General features: G+C 35.3%; 1 non-coding gene across 1 annotated transcript; it reads right to left on the minus strand.

Moving 5' to 3' along the window:
• Window positions 1–9,895: 9,895 nt before the first annotated feature.
• Window positions 9,896–10,000, minus strand: LOC141715448 (small nucleolar RNA R71). Its single transcript, XR_012572211.1, has one exon. It is a non-coding gene; the product is annotated as a small nucleolar RNA R71 (small nucleolar RNA).
• Between the last annotated feature and the right edge of the window lie 10,795 nt (window positions 10,001–20,795).

Raw genomic sequence — 20,795 nt, forward strand, 5'->3', positions numbered from 1 at the left:
GCGTCCATGATAGTGTAAGTGGCTCAGTGGGAGTCCATCAAATGCATAAGTGGCTGAGTGGCAGTCCAGCATAGGTCCTAATGCGGCCAGGGTGATGACCAGTGGGGAATTCGTCCATCTACTAGTAGAAAAGGTTACTTATGGGTATCTTTGCCTGATCAGCAAGATATCTGGTTTATGCCAAAATTCTTTTCCTTTCCAAAATTCATTGGATGTTTCAAACTCTGTTCATACTTTACATAACAGAGGTTCCAGGAAATGTTTTAGAGATATATATATATGTGGATATATATATATCGGGACTAAATAAAGTATCTCATAACTTTTTCATTCAATAATATTTCAAAGATTGAATCTATTCAAGTCTTAACTTGTGGTCTCATCTATGGGATGTTTTTCTTAAAACTTATAATACTTTGAACGGTGGTAGTTCAAGTAGCTTTATAAATGATATAAGTGTGGTGAAGTATTGGTAACTTCATTCCTTGTTTTTACATTATATCTAGTAAGTAATTATCTTACTCACGAGAAAGATTCTAGCGAGTATCCATTTAGATACTTATATTATTGTTATCACTATGTATTATCTTGCGAGCTGTAAGGCTCACTCTTGCTTTATTTCTTCATCACACAACAACAGTTAGGAGAGATGGCCAGACTCCAGCAGACCCAGCGCAAGCGCGTGGGAAGCGCCCCGCGTCTTCCCGTTGATGTTATAGCTGCTATAGCTGCAGAGGTAGATCCATTGTAGTTCAGACCATCTACTTTTGAGAATCAAATTATGTATAATTATAACTTGTGGCAGATAATGGCAATTAATTGTAAATTATCAAGTAATCATTTTGGGTTGTAATAATTTTAAATTGTGGATTCAAAGACTTGTACTTATTTCAATTTCATCTCTGAGACTATAACGGGTTGTGGTGTGTGTTAGTATGGGGTCACAGCATGAGGTTATTTATTATTAATTAAGTGAAGTGATATTGTGGAAAGAAAGACCGTGACAACCCGGATCCCCGACCCCGGATCTGGGGGTGTTACATAGTCTATCAATGATAACTTATATATCACCACGACCCGATTAGTGGTACTCAATATCAATATCCATTACAATACAACTCTTCCGGCTGTTATCATCTCATTATTCACAAATTCATTATTGCATTACTATAGTCCACCGCTGACCTACTGTATTCATTCATTTTCCTCGGAATCTTAATAGCTAAATATACGGAGTCCATACCTGCCATATCAAAATCTTCTAAGGATGTAACATAATCACCGCTTGTGATCCATGAAGGACACCTCCTGAACTTGACGTATATATTTGACATGAAACAGATAAAATTGTAGAAGAGTTTCAATCAAAGCAACGATAACAAGTTAACACCATTATTAACCACATGTCTTTATTAGGAGACATGAAGCTCAAAGGTTCATTTAGTCCTTTCATAACATGGTCCTGGCTTATCTCAAGATAGGACCTTCTAAGATAGGTAGCCCGCTCACAGCGATAACATGAATCAAATCTCCACCATCCTACTATTATGGTTGAGTATCGCACAATCATCAGAAGGAATGTCAATCTTTCACACCATAATACAATCTTCACGGCTTTAACCATCATCACTATATTCCTCTGGCACGAGCGCCTATAATTGCTCTCTTACACTTAGAGTGTCGGCCACCTCATTGGCCTTTCCTGATACTAATAGTTCCTTATAATCAATGTCTTTTGAACGATCTCCATCTAAATTTTCTACCTCATTTCCAATCACTGTTTGTGTGAAAATGCTCTCCCTTAAGATTTGGTGAGAAAAAAAATATCACCATTTTTCCATAGGTTATTGCCTCGGTATTTAGAGGTTAACATTGTCACGACTGACTCTCGATCATACTTAGGACATCTCTTATCTTGGGTCCTTCTTATTTTCACCAATCTCGACCTTCATTGGGTCGATCTATACTTTCTTATGGTTCAACACGTGCCCACCTGGCATTATTATAATTACGTCATATTTCCTTTATCAAAATTTCTATTCTTTAGAACTTTGAAAATTACCTTTCTCCTTGTTAAACCTTTAAGGTTATCCTTGAATCGTTCCTCCTGTATTCCCTAGATACAGGGCATATCAAAATACCATTTACTAATACTAGAACCATTGTCTATATACTTCTGAAAAATTTCTCCACTGATCCTTAAAGGTTGTTGTTACCTTAATCCTTTCCAATTCATACTGTCAAAACTCATATTGTCCCTATTAAGGGTGAAATTCCAACCTTTATGCATTCCCCTAGGGCTCATCTCAAGTTATCGAGGTTCTATCCTTAATTCCACCTTTAAAAAGGTACTTGCATCCTTCCATGGATAAATCAAGTCATATATCCTTGATAGATTATCTTATTCAATCATTCCCACCTCGATAGTCTATACCAAATTTCACAATAGCATCCTTATTCAAGTTGAGGTCGATCCATATGGCCTCCAAAAGTTAACAATGGTTATCCACTTTTCTTTCCAGATTTGGTAATGATAATAGGGATGCTCTGAAAGATATTGGTCGTGTTCAATGTGAACTTTTTAGTTCTAACTATTCATTTATCTCCATTATTTATCTCAACCGTCATCTCAATGTTGGGATATCTTTTATACCTGGCATCTCTCTTTCTGGGTATCAAGCCACCAGTCTTACATACACTTCACATTCTTGAAGGTAACTTCCTTAATCCCATTTTCCTAATATCTTGTTATCCTGTCTCCTCAGTCCATCTGTGTTTCCTTATTAATCAATCGGTCTATCTCAAAGTTTCATCGAATACTCTCAACTTAAAGGGGATTAATTATACGTATCGATTACGCCTTCAAACCTTGTCTTTATCTCATGACCAGTCACCATCGCGTTGATGATGACACACTTCTCTTTATTTATTGCTAGGGTTTCTTAGGGTTTCACATACCTAACTCCATTATCGCTTCTCAACTCTATTTCCTTTATATCCCTTTATACTCCTTCCCCTTTCAGTCTTTTATTTTCGTTTCTATTACAACCATTTCATGAACAACACAACATAAGCATTGATTTAAAAAATCCTGTCATTCTTGATTCGCGTCCTTCAGACGAACCTTGACGACTTTCACAACTTAGATTCATGATTTATCATACTTGTCCGCCTCTGGCCTGGTTTAAAACTTCTACACTATCTCTCTATCTTCCTTAGCCTTTCACCGACTGGTGGCCTCTCTCTTAGGAAGGTAAGTGGCAAAAATAGTCTTTTGCGCTTCTTCAATCATTTAGAATATAAAATCATTCCTCTATTTCCTTTAGCCAGGCTCTTTCCGCGACTAGGTTAGCTTGTTCCTTAGAACTCTGAGAGCTTAGTGACTTAAAGGTCCTGAAAGAATTTCACACCACATTGTTTCCTCAGGGTGATGGTTGGGGGTAAAAGTATAAGTTTTGTTTAGGCAGGTCCATGAATTGCCCCATATGAGTATCGTCCTGGTTCTCCCTATCTTGCTCGACTTCTGTTTTCTCAGTATGAAATGTTTCATCCTTCTCCCATAATCGGGGTTATCTTATATGTTAAAATCCTTGTTTTCCAGTTCATTATGTTATGGGTTCCTTCTATCTTGATGGCGACCTCCCTGACTATCAAACTCAGGGTTTTCCCTAAATCTTATTCCTCAAACCATGGATTTCATCTAAGATCTCATGTTTAAGCTCTTGAAAGTTTGGAACCCAAATTCTGTAGGAATACCTCATTATTCCCTTATCATCTTTCTCAGTATTAATCTCTTCTCCGTCATTGGCTCTCTGCCTTCATTCATCACTTTTTCTTGGCACAATCTAATCTTTTCCAATAATTCGGGCTGTATTGCGATCTCGGACAGCTTTTCGGTACCATCTCCGGTTACCTTCACTTCTATTTCCATTTTCTCAAAATCTCTTATCAATTCTTCCGAAGACAATATCATCTTGAGTCTCTCCTTTCTACTAAGGGCATCAGCCACCACATTGGCTTTCCCTGGATGATAAAGCATCTCACAATCATAATCCTTGATTAGCTCTAACCACCTCTTTTGGCGCATGTTGCACACTTTCTGTGTGAAAATATACTAGAGCTCTTATGGTTTGTGTAAATCTCGCACTTCTCTCCATACCAGTAGGGCATCCAACCTTTAGGGCAAAACTATTGCCGCGAGCTCAAGATCATGGGTGGGATATCGAATTTCATATTCCCTTAATTGTCTTGACGCGTACGTGATTACCTTACCGTGCTGTATAAGCACGCACCCTAAGCCCTTGTGCAAAGCTTCACTACAAATCACAAAATCTCCTTTTTCCATCCGGCAACGCCAACATAGGGGCCGTCACAAATATTTTCTTCACCTCTTGGAAGCTATTCTCGATTTCTCTATCCATTCAAACTTCTCGGTCTTACAGTAAGCCGCGTTAAAGGGTATGCTTTCTTTGCAAACTTGAACGAACCTATGATAGCAACCGGTCAATCCTACCTCTGGTAATCTCCTTGATTACGGTCATTAATTTCTCAGCGGTCCTTTCTTCATTCTTGTCAGGATCTCCCACGGGATCCTCTTCAGCAACAATCCCTTCTAGGATAACATCCTCAACCACTACATCCTTAATATGAACATCATCTGGTCCCTCGTTAGGGTGCTCCATTGGATCCACAATCTGATCCCCAATATATAGTAAAACATCATCGTGTTGTTGCTCTTGAACTTCAGGGTTCGGTGCCCCGCTACCTTATACAATAACGATCTATGCTACTATCATGATATTTATAAGGGTTCCCATAAGGGTTTTAACTGTCAGTACTACGTTAGGTAGTCCGACTATGAACTTGGCAAGAGTTCTTATTATCTTAGTGAACTTATCATTTTAATGATGCATCATCTCTGAGGTTTATAATGCTTGGCTCTGATATCATTTCCGTAACACCTCCAAATCCGGGGTCGGGGATCTGGGTTGTCACGAGTTCCATTTCCATTAATAACACTTAATCTTAATAAACAACCAACTGCTATACACACACACACCACAAGTTATAGTCTCAGAGATAAATACCAAAAAATTAACATAAGTCATTTTATTCCATAATTATAAGCCATTATACCTTAAAAGGGGGTTTCTGAATAAATTTATATATTCTTTGCCATTATTACAATTCATAAATATACATAATTCTGGTACATCAAAAGTTGAAATCCTAGCCTACTAGTATTTCATACCTCAGCTACAGCAGCATCAACGCCTACAGGAAACTGTGGAACGTTTCCTATCCGCTCACAAATTGGGAGCTTAGTCATGTTCATCTTGTCTAGTTGTTGTTATGTTATGAAGAAAGGAAGAAAGGGTGAGCTAAACAGCTCACCAAAATAACATGTATAGTAATTAACAATATATGAGCCTTCTCATTATACTCATGAAAGTCTTGGTCAAGAAGAAATGAACCAAGTTGATATCTTAACGTGACCAAGTCGCAAGATATTCAGTATATATGTATATATACTTTTCAAAATCTTTGAAATCCTCTGACATGTATAATATACACAGAGTTCCAGTTTATAACTGTATAAAAATATCGTTGCAAGGTCATCTCATATATCTAACCTTGTCTCAACATTTTTCTGAAAATCTTTATCATGCATAAGATAATCATTAACAAGATATAAGTTGAAAAGATGAAGTTACAATATACTCCAATATACTTACATATTTTCCGAATACTACTTAAACTACCACCGTTCAAGTTATAATTAGTTTCAAAAGTTCATCACATAGATGAGACTACAAGATAAGACTTGAATAGATTCAATCTTTGAAGTATCATTCAAAAGAAATGAAGTTACGAGATACTTCATTAAGTCCCGATATATATATATACATCGATATATATATATCTCATACTTTCCTTGGAAACATCTGTTATGATAAGTATAAACAGAGTTACAATACCCAATGAATTTGGAAGAAAAAAAAACTTTGGCATAAATTCGATATTTTGCTGATCAGGCAAAGATACCCATTAAGTAACCTTTTCTACTGTAGATGGATGAATTCCTCGCCGGTCATCACCTTGTCCGCATTAGGACCTCGCGCTAGACCGTTACCCGGCCACTTACGCGTGGATGGACTGTCACCCAGCCTCTTACACCTTCATAGACCGTACCCCGGCCTGTCGCTTATGCCGACTCAATTAGATGGACTTACTTCCCGAACGTTGGGCAAATAATCAAATTGGTTTCTCAAAACAGCAACCTCATTGCGAATATAAAATACACCACAGAGCCGGATCCCTCAGATTTTTGAGCGAGTATTCAAGTCTCTTTCGAAAGGAAGATCTTAAATTTGAAAACGAGTTTTGGGATCCGCTCTAGCCTTTAAATTCATTTGGAAGACTCAAAAATATTTTTGAAAGCGTTTGGAATAAGGATGATTTGATTGAATAAATTAATTCCAAGATAATCAAAGAATATCTGAATATTATGCTATAAATAATATTCAAATAACGAATAGCTTTTATCAAAGCAAATGAAGTAAAAGTTTTGAAATTAACTTTCTGAAAATATTTAAGGTAAGAATGATTAATGATATCAATCATTTCTCGAATACTTGGCGAATAACGAAGCATTATTCTTTAAGAAAATGAAGAATATTATTTAATAAAATAACGGAGTCAGTAGCCTTCGAATGAATATTCAAACTAATATTCACTTATAATTTAAAACTATCGAATAAACATTATTCGATTAATAGTTTTGAAACCTATATATATATATAATATACTCGGGAACATCGTCTCCCGGTTTAGAAAAATGTTAACCTTTGGGTCCCCTATACTAAGGGTATACGCAGATAGTGCATATCTCTAGCATATGTATTATGCAGTTTATAAAAAATTGAATCGATAACAAGATATCAAGATTACGAAAAAGCATGCATATATATCATATCAACATGCTCCAATATATCGCAATATTTGCTAATAACAATCATGCACTTATCACAAGATAATGCATATACATATACACATCACAATAACAGTTATACAGGTAGAAAACTTGCCTGGGTGTTCCGGGGTAGACTTAAGCTTAGAGTGGGTCCGGTAACCTATGAACAACAACATAAGCCGGAATTAGACCACGGTCGCTTAAGAAACTAGACAAAACTCACTAATACCCTAACGGTCGCTTATACGCTTAACGATTTGCATTAATTGCTCGTGTACCCTCGGCTCCACTAATTTTAATAAATTAACCGTTACGAATTTTAAGGCGACTCCTTCGCGAGTACTCTACCAACTGACCAATTAATCTTACATAATTGTTTCGTACTCCAATTAGTCATTTAAGGACCTTAATCAAGGTTTCAAAGTAAAGCGAGGGGTAATGGTTCGTTCGTGAAACGCCGATACTTAAAACGGTCGTTTCTCCTAAACCGTACATTGGATCTAAGCGAACCACATACCAAAATGAAGCTCACGATACGATCTAACTAAACATGGCAAAGTTACATATTGGTCAGTGATTATCTGGTCCGAGATTCATGTACAAATATTCTAGGGAAAACGGGCATTACGACGGCTATGTTTACAAGTTTTCCAAGTTTCTCACTACACCAAAACCTCACCAAACAACCCACAATCATTAATACATCAAAACCTCAACTAAATAATACTATAACAGTCCTTATTCTCCAGATTCTTTATCTCAACAAACCACAATCAAGTTCTATTAACTATAACAAGATTCATTCACCAAATCATTCTAAATTCAAATCAAACTACTAATAATCAAAGATCATGCTTCTCATTTACAAAACCAACCATCAAACTCACTAATAATCAAAGTAAAAGCTAGGTTTTGAAGTTTATACATTCCTTGGTGTATGATAAGTTGCTAGAAAACCTTAGGGAGCCTTGATATATCCTCCTACTAGCTTGATCTTTCCAAATAAATAAAGAACACAAAATTAATTTCAAGAAAGTACTATTCATCTAGCCATAAATTATGAAAAACGAATATGGTAATCAAGGAGTTGAGCAGAGTGGTTACCCTATATTCGTAGAGCTTCTCGAAGGCTTCGATTTGATTGGTAGCACGCGCGAATCGGCCAAGGGAAACTCAAGATACAAGCATTTCTTTCTTCTCCATTTTTCCCCCTTCCTCTCAGGTTTTCTCTTCAAAAATGAAGAAATGGTCTTTTTCTTTCCTTTTTGCTTGGTTGACCTTGAGATTTGTGCCAAAATTTACTTGGTTGTGAATTAACCAAGTGGTTACTTGATTAAATATGTCATCTCCACTTTAATAAAGTGCTTGCATCATCTTGATGACCTCATCCCCAAGCCACATGTCATATTCTTATGGTGTGATGATGTCACCTAGTTTCTACTCCACTTGAATAATCTCCCTTGCTTCTTTTACAAGCTTGTTTCTTGACAATTTATTTGTTTTACTGTTCACTTAACTCTCGTTCCCGTTAATCATTTGGGGGATCATATCTGGGTTCTTATTACTTGGGCTTCCCTGAACCTTTATTAATATCTTATATTCCTTTAATGATCCTCTGCTATGATCCTTAAATAAAAATCCTTTTTAATCATGTTAACTTATACTCAATTCTTTCGGTATCTGGTGGATTTTCGGGAAATATCAAAGTGTCCGGATTCGAATCCTAACGATCTTTACACACACTCATTTACTTTATGGAATACAAATACGATCTTAGAATTTCCATAACAGTACTCCTATATAGCATGGTCTGGTAATTTTCCTTAATCAGCATAGTCAGCAAAAGTTACTATTCATCAGGGTTTCAAAAATTTCCAAAAATTGGGGTTATTACATATAATCACGATAGATAACTTGTGCGTTAAACTGTTATGTTTTCAATTCTTATAGACATATAAGGACTAAGCATAATTGGTATCTATTCAACTTCTATCTCTTTTGTGGATGCTTGGTAGTAGGGTATTCGTACAATGAAAGTTGGCATTTACTAGTTTCGTGTTATCTGATTAGTGTCATCACCATTACATGCTAAGGTTAAGAACAAAAAGGCTATTGAATGAAGTATTTAATGAAGTTAGGATCTCATGTTTGTCTCATATAAGTAATTCAACCTCAATTCTCTTAGTTAATGTTATTTAGTATAATCTCTTAGTTTAATCAAAACCCAATTTATTATTTGTCTTAACATTGAGCAATAACCATACATTGTTGCATAGGTACATAAATTAAACTTAACCTAAACCAGTCTCTGTGGGAACGAATCTGATTTATATCTTATACTACTTGTGAATGCGTATACTTGCGTGAATATTAGCGCGTGTTTTCTCCCGAACAAGTTTTTGGCGCCGCTACTGGGGACTCGGTGTTAATTTTTAGTTTATGTGCTTGTCATCAGTGGTCGTTAAAGTTCACTGACTCAGATTCTTTTACTTTCATGGTTTATTTGTTTGTGTTTCAGGTACTCATTACAATGGGAGATCCAGTAGCACGAACGAAAGCCTTCATGGATTTCTCTCAACCCAAGATCAATGACATTCAATCTAGTATTGTCAGGCCAGCTATCACAGCTAATACCTTTGAGATCAAGCCTGGCATAATTCAATGGGTGCAGAATTCAATCCAGTTTGGGGGTTCTCGAACGGAAGATCCCAATATGCACATTAGGGATTTCATTCAGATCTGAGACACCTTCAAGTTCAACGGTGTTTCTGAAGATTATGTGAACCTGAGACTATTCCCATTCTCTCTGAGGGACAAGGCTAAGAGTTGGTTACACTCTCTACCAGCTGGTTCGATTACTACTTGGGAAGATCTTGCTCAAAATTTTCTCACTAAATTCTTCCCTATAGCAAAGACAGTTGCAATCAGGAATGCTCTTACTCAATTTGCGCAGCAATCAGGAGAATCTTTATATGAAGCTTGGGAGCACTAAAAGAAGATGCTTAGGAAGTGTCCTCATCATAGAATTCCTGATTGGATGATCATCAATTGTTTTTATAATGGTTTGGGAGCACAGTCCAGACCCATGCTCGATGTAGCATCAGGTGGAGCCTTATGGGCTAAGAGCTACGATGAAGCTTATGATCTAATTGAACTGATGGCTGCTAATAAATATCAGTATCCAACTCAGAGATTGCCATAGGGCAAGGTAGCAGGAGTTATTCAAGTGGATACAGCTACGGCTATCACTGCTCAACTAAAGGCGTTGTCTATGAAGATCGATTCTCTAGCTAACTATGGTGTTAATCAGACAACCAGAGTTTGTGAATTGTGTGCAGGTTTGCATGCAATGGAGCAATGCGCTATATCTAGTGAATCAGTTCAGTTGGTAAGCAACTTTCAGAGATCGCAGCAACCAATTCCCGAAACTCATCATCTTGACAACTGGAATTATCCTAACTTCAGTTGGAGTAACAATTAGAATACGGTACAACAGCCGTTCCAGCAGTTTAGAAACGAGCAATTCAATCTTCCTGGTTTTCAGCAACAATTTGCACCAAGACAACAACTCCAACTTCAACAACAACTTCATGGAGATGCAGGTCAATATTCGAATAAAAAATCTGAATCGGAGGAGTTGAGGCTTATGTGCAAAAACCATGCTCTTATGTGCTCCTGAATCTACCAACACTTTGGCACATAAAGAATTTATAATAAGTGTACCTGCTACAACATCAGTGTCCCGAATAGCTTCCTTCACAGACATGTCAAAAACTCTAGCTCTGGGAGGTTCATTCACTACTAGAGTAGATCCCATGATTCTCAATGCATTACTAACTTTGGCTGGTGTCTTGCAATCTTTTGCTATGTATCCTAGCTTTCCACACTTGAAGCATGTAAATCCAATTGCTGGAACTTTACCTGCTAGATTCCTGGTAGGCTGATCCTTGTTCATTGATTATCTGGATGGTTGATTCTGGCACTCCCTTGAATAGTGCCCTTTCTGGTTACATCTATAACAAACCACATTTAACTTGTTACAAACTCCTTCATGTTTCTTTCCTCATGCCTGGAAATTTGGTAAAGTTAGCCTCTGCTGATCTGGCTGGTTTCCAGTGGCTGGACGGTTGCCTTGTCCTCCGTTGCCTGCATTTTGCTTTCTAAAATTGAAATTTCTTCCTGGTTAAAACTTGCCTTTCTTCTGGTTAAAATTTGAAACTTCCCTTCTTGTGACTTTCCCTCATTTCCTTCAAACTTTCTCTTCCTATTTTCCTTCTCTTTCTGTGACATTTCGCTCTCCGTCTCCGCAATCATAGCCTTTTGTAAAACTCCTGCATACGTGTCCAATTCAAATATGGCTACCTTCCCTCTGATCCATGGCTTAAGACCTTGCTGGAATCTCTTAGCTTTCTTCTTATCGTATCCATATATGATGGTACAAACCTTGACAATTCTTCAAACTTACTTTCATAGTCCGCTACTTGACATATTTCCCTGTTTTAACTTCAGAAACTTCAATTCCATTTGATCCTGAACAAACTGAGGAAAATACTTCCCTGAAAATAACTCATTGAATCTTTCCCAAGTAATAACAACTGTTCCTTCCAATGTCTTAACAATTTCCCACCAGTAGGTGGCTTCATTCTTCAAATAATAACTTGCAAATTCAACTTTTTGTTCCTCTCTCACCTTGACTAAAGCAAATTACTTCTCTATCTCCTTTACCCAAACTCTCGCTTCAATCGGATCTAAAGAACCCTTGAATTGGGCTACTGTTGGGTCTATGGGACCTGGATTTGCATTCTGGTTATTGTTATCTTGGTTGTTGTTGTTGGTGGTGGTGGTAGTTTCTTCATTCTGGTTGGTAAGACGGGTATTTCTTCTGGGAAGAATTTTCTGTAAAGAATCAAACAACTTATCTAGCCTTTAAATCAAATCCTTTTTATGAAAAGTTTGTGTAAAACATAAAGATCTCTTTTTGAAAACATTTTCAGTGGTTAAACTAAGTAAATTGCATGCTTCTTTACATAATTTAAACAGTTAAAGGGGATAGGGTACATATTATCACAAGAGTTTATAACTGGTGCAGTAAATAAAGTAAGGTAAAATAGGTGCAGTAATGTAAATGACAATTCTAGGAAATAAAAGGTACTGATATATATATATATATATATATCAAAGTTTGGTAGTACAAGCGCGAAAATGCTTTAACAAAAGCAAAAGGGTACAACAAGCCTACTCACTAATCAGCAAGTCTAGTCTATATACAAGCCAAAAATCTGTTAATACACACTACACACTAATGTACATATAACAGTTGTCATAGCCTCTTTGTCGTCTAGCTCCAGGGAAACTCGGTCCACCAAGCCTCGTAAGATCCTCTAACACCTATCTGGCCCAACCCATAAGAGCACCTAAACCTGTATACTCACAAATAGCTCCATGCAGTCTAGCCTCAAGACCCCTCCGGGTCACATGAATCTCTTCCCGAAGCTCCCTCGCACTCTTGTTAAAATCTATAGTCCTCATAATATGATGTAGCTCCTGAATCTGTGCCAACAGGGCCTCTCGCTTCAAAAGAAGAGCTTTATACCGATAATATAAAATAGGGTATAGAGTAAACTGGAAAGATGAGCCCACAACGGAATGCCCAGTAGAGTTAGAACCAGCAGGTGGGGGTCCTCGAATAGGTGGTCTCATACCAGGAGGTGGAATAGCTCGCAGTGGTACAACCGTCGCAACATGAGGTATTATAGCTAACACTGGTGGAAGAGTAGGACGTGGATCAAATGACTGTCCTCCAACTGAAGGCTCAAAATGATCAGCTGGTACTGGAGTAAAGGAATCTGCCATCGCTGCTATCTGAAAATCACAACACAAAATAAGAATCTCGAATCACAACACGAATCATATTATTTATATTTATTCCAGTAAAATAACACATACTATACAGTCGCGCTCAACCTCTCAACGTTCTATCTTTCTATTTCTTACTTCTAATCCTAACCCTCTACCCATTCTCAACAATCTAGGCTTGTGTCAGTGACTTAAAACCTGTAGCTCTTATACCAAACCCGTGACACCCTCCAAACCCGAGTCAGAAGTTTGGGGTTCACAACACACACACCCTTTATAAACCTGTTTATGAAAAATAATATATGCAATGACTCTACTTACCTTCATCCATGAATCATAACAGGTTAAAGTATGCACACAAGCCACAACCACACTTATATTACAAACATTCCAAAACCCATCTAGTTTAACTTACATCGGTAAATAAAACATTCTTACAAACTTTCAAACTTAAACTATAACATAAGTCTTCAGCTAGCTTATTCCGTCTCAACCTGGAATCCTAGCTCGCACATTTGATTGGGGATCCTCTTTACTAATGGGTTCCTTCTTAACTGGAAAAGAACATAAACAGAATCACAAAAGTGAGCTAACTAGCTCAGCAAGTCATAATGACAATATTGAGACTAAACAATGATCAAATGAAATGATTTAGGTTATCAAGTTTCTTTTTAAGCAATGATTAGAATTGGATATTCTAATTTTATTTTTAAAAACCAAGGTTAGGCTGCTGATCAGTCACGCACTAACCCCGAGCAAGGAACACAACTCTGCTTTATATACTGGATCCAAGGCACACATTAGCCTAATACGACCACAAATCTGGTCTGACCACGAATATGATCCACATTTATAAAACAATCCAATTCTATAACAATAACAAAATAAATAATGTAAATCAGTAAACAGAATCATAAACAATATTTGTCTTCAAGCATAAGGTGATTTACAATCACTAACAGGGTATAACAAGGTAAGTACAAGGATTGGCTATCAGACAATAATAGAATCAGATAACAGAAGAATCAAGGTCTCGTAGTTATAAGGATTAATCTTCTAATGTATAAGGTATGAAGGTTTATATGTTAAACAATTCCGGTTCAGTAATCAGTGTATAGTTTGTATGTATTTATGGAGTAGTATCGTATCTCTGTGGTTTGTATCTGGAATTCAACAATCAATGGTTTATAAAGAACTTACGGCTCAAAATCAATAATTGGAATCAGGGTTTAAGGTTAAATACTTCAAAGCACTTGTAATATAAAACGGAACTATTCTAAATACATACCAAGATGGTTTATGAATCACTTGCCTTATCTCAATATGCTAACACTTCACTTGCTCTCGTTCACCGATTTCTAATCGCTGACTATCTGCTTCCCCTTTCTATGCCTCGCTTCCTCTGCTAGACATCACAATTATCTATCAATACTAATTCTTATTTTATTATATTCATTACAAGCTTCTATCTACCCTTCGTTTCACCCAAATCTGACTTATGAATTGAAGGTTATGATAAAAGCAGTTAAATAATACATAAATAAGCATATCGTACATCAATTGGATCACATATAGTACATAACACGTAATATATTCGATAAAAATAATTTTTCAAAGAAGATTTGAGGTTAAAATGATTTTCCAGGTATTTAATACGAACTTTTAAACATTTTTCAGAATTAAAACGGGTCGTTGAATCATTTATAAGCAATTAACAGGGTTTAAATTCCTGAATCTATCTTTAAAATCATTTTATAATAATTATTGAGTCTTGAAAACAATTTAAAATAATATTTTAAAGCTCGAAACTATTTTTCGGAATTTTTACATCAAAAGAAATAATTAAATCTAATTAAAAAATCAATTAATAATAACTAATAATCAATTAAATCAATTAATATTTAAATTAATTGACCAATTAAATAATTAATTAATAACTAAAATTAATTACCTATATAAATCAGATTTATTTTTGAATTAAAAATAATTTTCGGAATTAAAATAATGATTTTTTAGGAATTTTTAATAATTAAAAATGAAATTCTGAAATTAAAATAAATAAAAAATATAATTTTTATTAATTTTTAAAACAGGAATCCCTTTTTTGTAAATTTTACAAACTACAGGGACTAAACTTCACCATCTACAAAATTACAGGGACTAATTTGCAATTTGACAAACCCTTCGCCGGAAACCGACAGGTTCGCCAGAGAACACGATTCCGATACAGTCACACCACCATCACCTCCAGATTTATTCTTCAGAACACAAGGAATCTAACCATATAACTCAATCAAACAGATATCCCCTGGGTTGGCCGTAAAAACTCGAAGAAAACTCGTCGGACGACGAGTTTTTCTTTGCTCCAGCCGACTCGATTCCGGTATCGTCTGTACATGAGACCACTAACAATCGATTTTCAAGCTTTACACACTGATATCAACCAATCAATATAGTAACTCTTAGATCAAAAACCCCTAATTTCAATTGAAAATATTCATACGAATTAATAATCCTAATTTTATAATTCGAAAATCAAACACAGATTTGGACATGTTATTAAACTCCAAATTCAATGTATGATATACCAAAATGATCAGAATAAATTATCTATAATATACAATCATCAAATCGTACAAACAACATCAAAATCAAAAATTCATAATTAAACCCAAAATAATTCAAAATTAATAAAAAAATATAGAAAAATACATATGGATTCTGCAAGTATATGGCTTACAGATTCTGAAAGTACTCTTCAATACCTTTGTTTTTGTAATAACCCCAATTTTTGGAATTTTTTTTTGAAACCCTTATGAATAGTCATTTTGCTGATTATGCTGAATAAGAAAAACTTTTCATGCCACACTATGTAGGGGTTCTTTTATTGTTATTCTGAGATCTTATTAGTACTCTATATGATATATAAGTGTATGTAAAGATCGTCAGAATCCAAATTCGAGCACTTTGATTTTTCCCGGAAATCCACTAGATACCGAAAGAATTGAGTATAAGGTAACAGGATAAAAAGGATTTAAATTCAAGGATTATAAGAGAGGATCATAAAAGGAATATAATGTATTGAGAAAGGTTAAGGAAACCCAAGTAATAAGATCCCGGGTATGATCCCTCAAACGATAAACGAAAATGAAAGTTAAGCGAACCGTATAACAGATCAGCGGTCATTAGCCAAGTAATTAGAAGCTAATCAAAGAGGTTAGTGAGGATGATGTCATCAAACCAATAAGAAGAGGACAAGGGTGGGAGGATAACATAACAAGGTGACATAAGCATGACTAAAAGGAAGTGTGTTGTTGGTTGATTCTTGGCCATGCAAAAGTTACCATGGTTAAAAGTAATAAATCAAAACAAAACAACATCAACCAAGCCAAAACAATTCATTTCACCAAAAAACACAAAGTTGACTTCATTCTTCAAGAAAGCTCTCGGCTTTTCTTCTTTTTCAAAGAGGAAAAATCCAAAATCCAAGATCCAAGCCTTGTTAATTAGTGAGGTAATTATCTAAGACTCCTTATGCATAGATTTAGCTATCCTATAAGTTTGAGCTTTAAATTCCTTCACAATCTCTTCCTAAAATTCATGGAAGAAGAGGGTGAATAGTGTTTTTCAAGAACTTAACATTTTGTTCTTGAGTTTTTGTTTAGGTTAAGCTTGGGTAAGGACTTTCAAGGGTGATTCCAAGCTAATAGTTACTCCCACTCACAAGGAAGGTATAATCTCTTAACCTAGCTTTGTTATTGGATGTTAAGAGCTTAATATGAGTATTATGGTTCATGAGAAGCATGATTCTTGTAGACTTAGAGTGTGGTTGGTTTTGTAATAAGTTGGAGTTGTAATTCTTGGATTATTGATTAATGAACTTAAGTATAGTTTTAATTCATGTTTAATTCATGTTGGGGCTGCTATAGTATGATATGGATGGATTTTGGTTGTATGAATGAATTGTGGTTGATTGGTGGTTGGTTTGGAGTAGAATAAAAATTGGTAATCGCGTAAATATAGTCGTCGTAATGTCCGATTACCATAGACTGTTTTTGTTCATAACATTAGGACCCGTGAACTCACTGTTAGGTTTTGACAATTGCCATGATTAGATAGTTCCTGTTAAGAGCTTCGTTTTGATATGTGGTTCGTTTGAATCCGATGTACGGTTTAGGAGAAACGACCGTTTTAAGTAACGGCGTTTCGCGACCGAACCATTACCCCTCGCCTTACTTTGAAACCTTGGTTAAGGCCCTTAAATGACTAATTGGAGTATGAAACATTTATGTAAAGTGGATTAGGAAGTTTGTAAGGTGCTTGCGAAAGAATTGCCTTAAAACTCTTAATGGTTAATTTATTAAAATTGGTGGAGCCGAGGGTACACGAGCGACTTAAGTGAATCGTTAAGCGCTAAAGCAAACGTTAGGGTTCAATTGGTTAAAGTCTAGTTTCTTAAGCGACCGGGGTTTAATTCCGACTTATGTTGTTGTTCATAGGTTATCGGACCCACTCTAAGCTTAAGTCTATCCGGGAGCACTCAGGCAAGTTTTCTACCCGTTATACTGTTGTTGTGATGTATACATATGTATATGCATTATCTTATGATAAATGCATGATGGTTAATTAGCAAATTCTTGCGATATATTGGAGCATGTGATATGGTATATATGCATGTCTATTTCGTAATCTTGATACATATATTTGTTGATTTTATTGCTTATAGTTGCTTAATACCTATGCTAGAGATAAGCAGTAGTTGCGTATACCCTTAGTATAGGGGACCCAAAGGTGAACATTTTCTAAAACCGGGAGTCGATGTTCCCGAGTATATTATATTTATTTATATATATATATATAGATATAGCTTTCAAAACAATTAATCGAATAAGGTTTATTCGATAACTTTATTTTATTATATGAATATTAATTTGAATATTCATTCGAGGGCTTATGACTCCGTTTATTTTATTAATGAATATTATTTTGAATATTCATTCGAGGGCTTATGACTCCATTTATTTTATTAATGAATATCATTTTGAATATTCATTCGAGGAATTATGACTCCGATTATTTACTAAATAATATTCTTTATTTTATTAAAGAATAATGTTTCGATAATCAAACTTATTTTCGATTATTCAAATAAAGATAGTACTTTCGTATAAGTATATCTTTGGTTATTTAATATCCATTTCAAGTATGAGTTTTAAAACTTTTACTTCATTTATTTTATAAGGATTATCCTTATGGGAATATTATTTAAATAATAATATTCAGATATTTTCTAATATATCGGGACTGATTTATTTCATTAAATCAGCATTACTCCAAACATTCTTAAAAATGTTTTCGAGTCTTCAAAATGAATTTTAAAAGTTAGAGCGGATCCCCAAAAAACTCATTTTTATATTTAAGATCTTCCCTTCGAAAGGGATTTAAATAGTCGCTCAAAATCTTAGGGATCCGGCTCTGTGGTGTATTTTATATTCGCAACGAGGTTGCTGTTTTGAGAAAACAATTTGATTACTTGCCCAACGTTCGGGAAGTAAGTCCATCTAATTGAGTCGGCATAAGCGACAGGCCGGGGTACGGTCTATGAAGGTGTAAGAGGCTGGGTCCAGTCCATCCAAGCGTGAGTGGCCGGGTAACGGTCTAGCGCGAGGTCCTAATGCGGCCAGGGTGATGACCGGCGAGAATTCATCCATCTACAGTAGAAAAGGTTACTTATTGGTATCTTTGCCTGATCAGCAAGATATCAGGTTTATGCCAAGGTTTTCTCCTTTCCAAATTCATTGGATATTGCAACTCTGTTTATAATTTTCATAACAGAGGTTTTCAAGGAGTGTATGAAATGTATATATATATAGGTGTATATATATATCGGGACTTAATGAAGTATCTCGTAACTTCATTTCTTTCAAATGATATTTCAAAGATTGAATCTATTCAAGTCTTATCTTGTAGTCTCATCAGTGTGATGAACTTTTGAAACTGATTACAACTTGAATGGTGGTAGTTCAAGTAGTATTTGGAAAAGATATAAGTATATTGGAGTATCTTGTAACTTCATCTTTTAAACTTATATCTAGTAAATGATTATCTTATGCATGTCAAAGATTTTCAGAAAAACATTAGGACAAGGTTAGATATATGAGATCACCTTGCAGCGATATTTTTATACAGTTATAAACTGGAACTCTGTGTATATTATACATGTCAGAGGATTTCAAAGGTTGTGAAAAGTATATATGTATGTATATACCGAATATTTTGCGACTTGGTAGTGTTAAGATATCAACTTGGTTCATTTCTTCTTAACCAAGACTTTCTTGAGTACTATGAGAATGCTCATATATTGTTAATTATTACACATATTATTTCGGTGGGCTTGTTGCTCACCCTTGCTTTCTTCCTTCATCACACAATAACAGATAGAAAAGATGAACAGGACCAAGCTTCCAATTCGCAAGCGGTTAGGAAACGTTCCGCAGTTTTCTGGAAGCGTTGATGTCGTTGTAGCTGAGGTAGAAATTACCAATAGGCTAGACTTTCAACTTCTGATGTACCAGACTTATGTATCTATATGAATTGTAATAATGGCAAAGAAATGTAAATTTATTCAGAAACCCTTTTAAGGTGTAACGGTTTATAATTGTGGAATAAAATGACTTGTGTTATTTTTGGTATTCATCTCTGAGACTATAACTTGTGGTGTGTGTGTATATTGTGGGGTCACAGTACTCAGTAGTTGGTTAACTGTTAAGATTAAGTATTGATAAGGGAAATGGAACTCGTGACAACCCGAATCCCCGACCCCGGATTTGGGGGTGTTACAGTTTTGGTTACTTGAACTCCAAAATCCGACATCGATAACACCTTCAAATATAGGTTTGATTCTCAAGAACACTTATGAATTTAGGGTTTTTCTCTGAAAATTTTTATATTTTACTGTTTGCAAATGATTATCTGTTCAAAATAAAATACGGTAAGGGCTATTTATAATTACGGAATATTGCTATCCCGTTGGATCATACCCGATATAAAATATAATACTTAATTGATAGAACGGATCCAATTCGGTACCCGTTTTGGGATAATTATGAAAACTAATCTTTTTGTAAATACGGTCTTGGTTTCAGCGATTTGGTTATACAAATTACGAGAAAATAATATAATAGTTTAATCAAAATATCTTGTTTCTCAAAAATACGGGTTTTATCGGTTTACCGAAACGAATATTGTATCGAAATTTTTTGCGCCGGGACCTGCACGGGTAAAACCGTACTCCGAATCGAAAAAGTCAAAACATGGAAAATGCTCGAAATATTCAAATTAGGTTAGAAAAGAGTTTACCCGAGACTTCCGGGTTATGAAAACGTATAAACGATTAAAGTCGGTTGGTTCGTGATTTTACAAAATAGTTTATAATTATTCAGAAAAATAATTTATTAACTCCATAAATCCTTTATAAAATCATATAACAACATAAAAATTAATAGAAAAATATCACAATTATCTATACTTTATTTTGGGCATATAAAAATTAAAATACTCAAATTTTATCATATTTAGACATCCAAACACATATACCACTTAACAGATAATTCACCAACAATTCATATAATAAATGCGGAATAATATTTATTGACAAAAATAATTACACGATATATCCAGGATATTACAGTAACTAACTTTGTAACTGCCAGATGGTCTGAGTTTTTAAAGAACTTAATATAGTTGAAGCAGAAAGGGCTTACTTACAAGTCAAACTATATTCCAAAGTACATTGATCAAACTGAATATCCTATTGATATGCCTATTGGAGGAGCCAAAATAGAAATGAGTCTAGGAAAGGAAGTCTTAACTTTTAATCCTGATAGAAAGAAGATTGGATTTCTGGAATTGGATGATCTATCTCTTGGGAATTCAAAGCTACATGACCTTAGGGCAGCCATCTATC

This window comes from Apium graveolens, chromosome 3 (assembly GCF_009905375.1).
Source record: "Apium graveolens cultivar Ventura chromosome 3, ASM990537v1, whole genome shotgun sequence".
NCBI classification, from domain to species: domain Eukaryota; kingdom Viridiplantae; phylum Streptophyta; class Magnoliopsida; order Apiales; family Apiaceae; genus Apium; species Apium graveolens.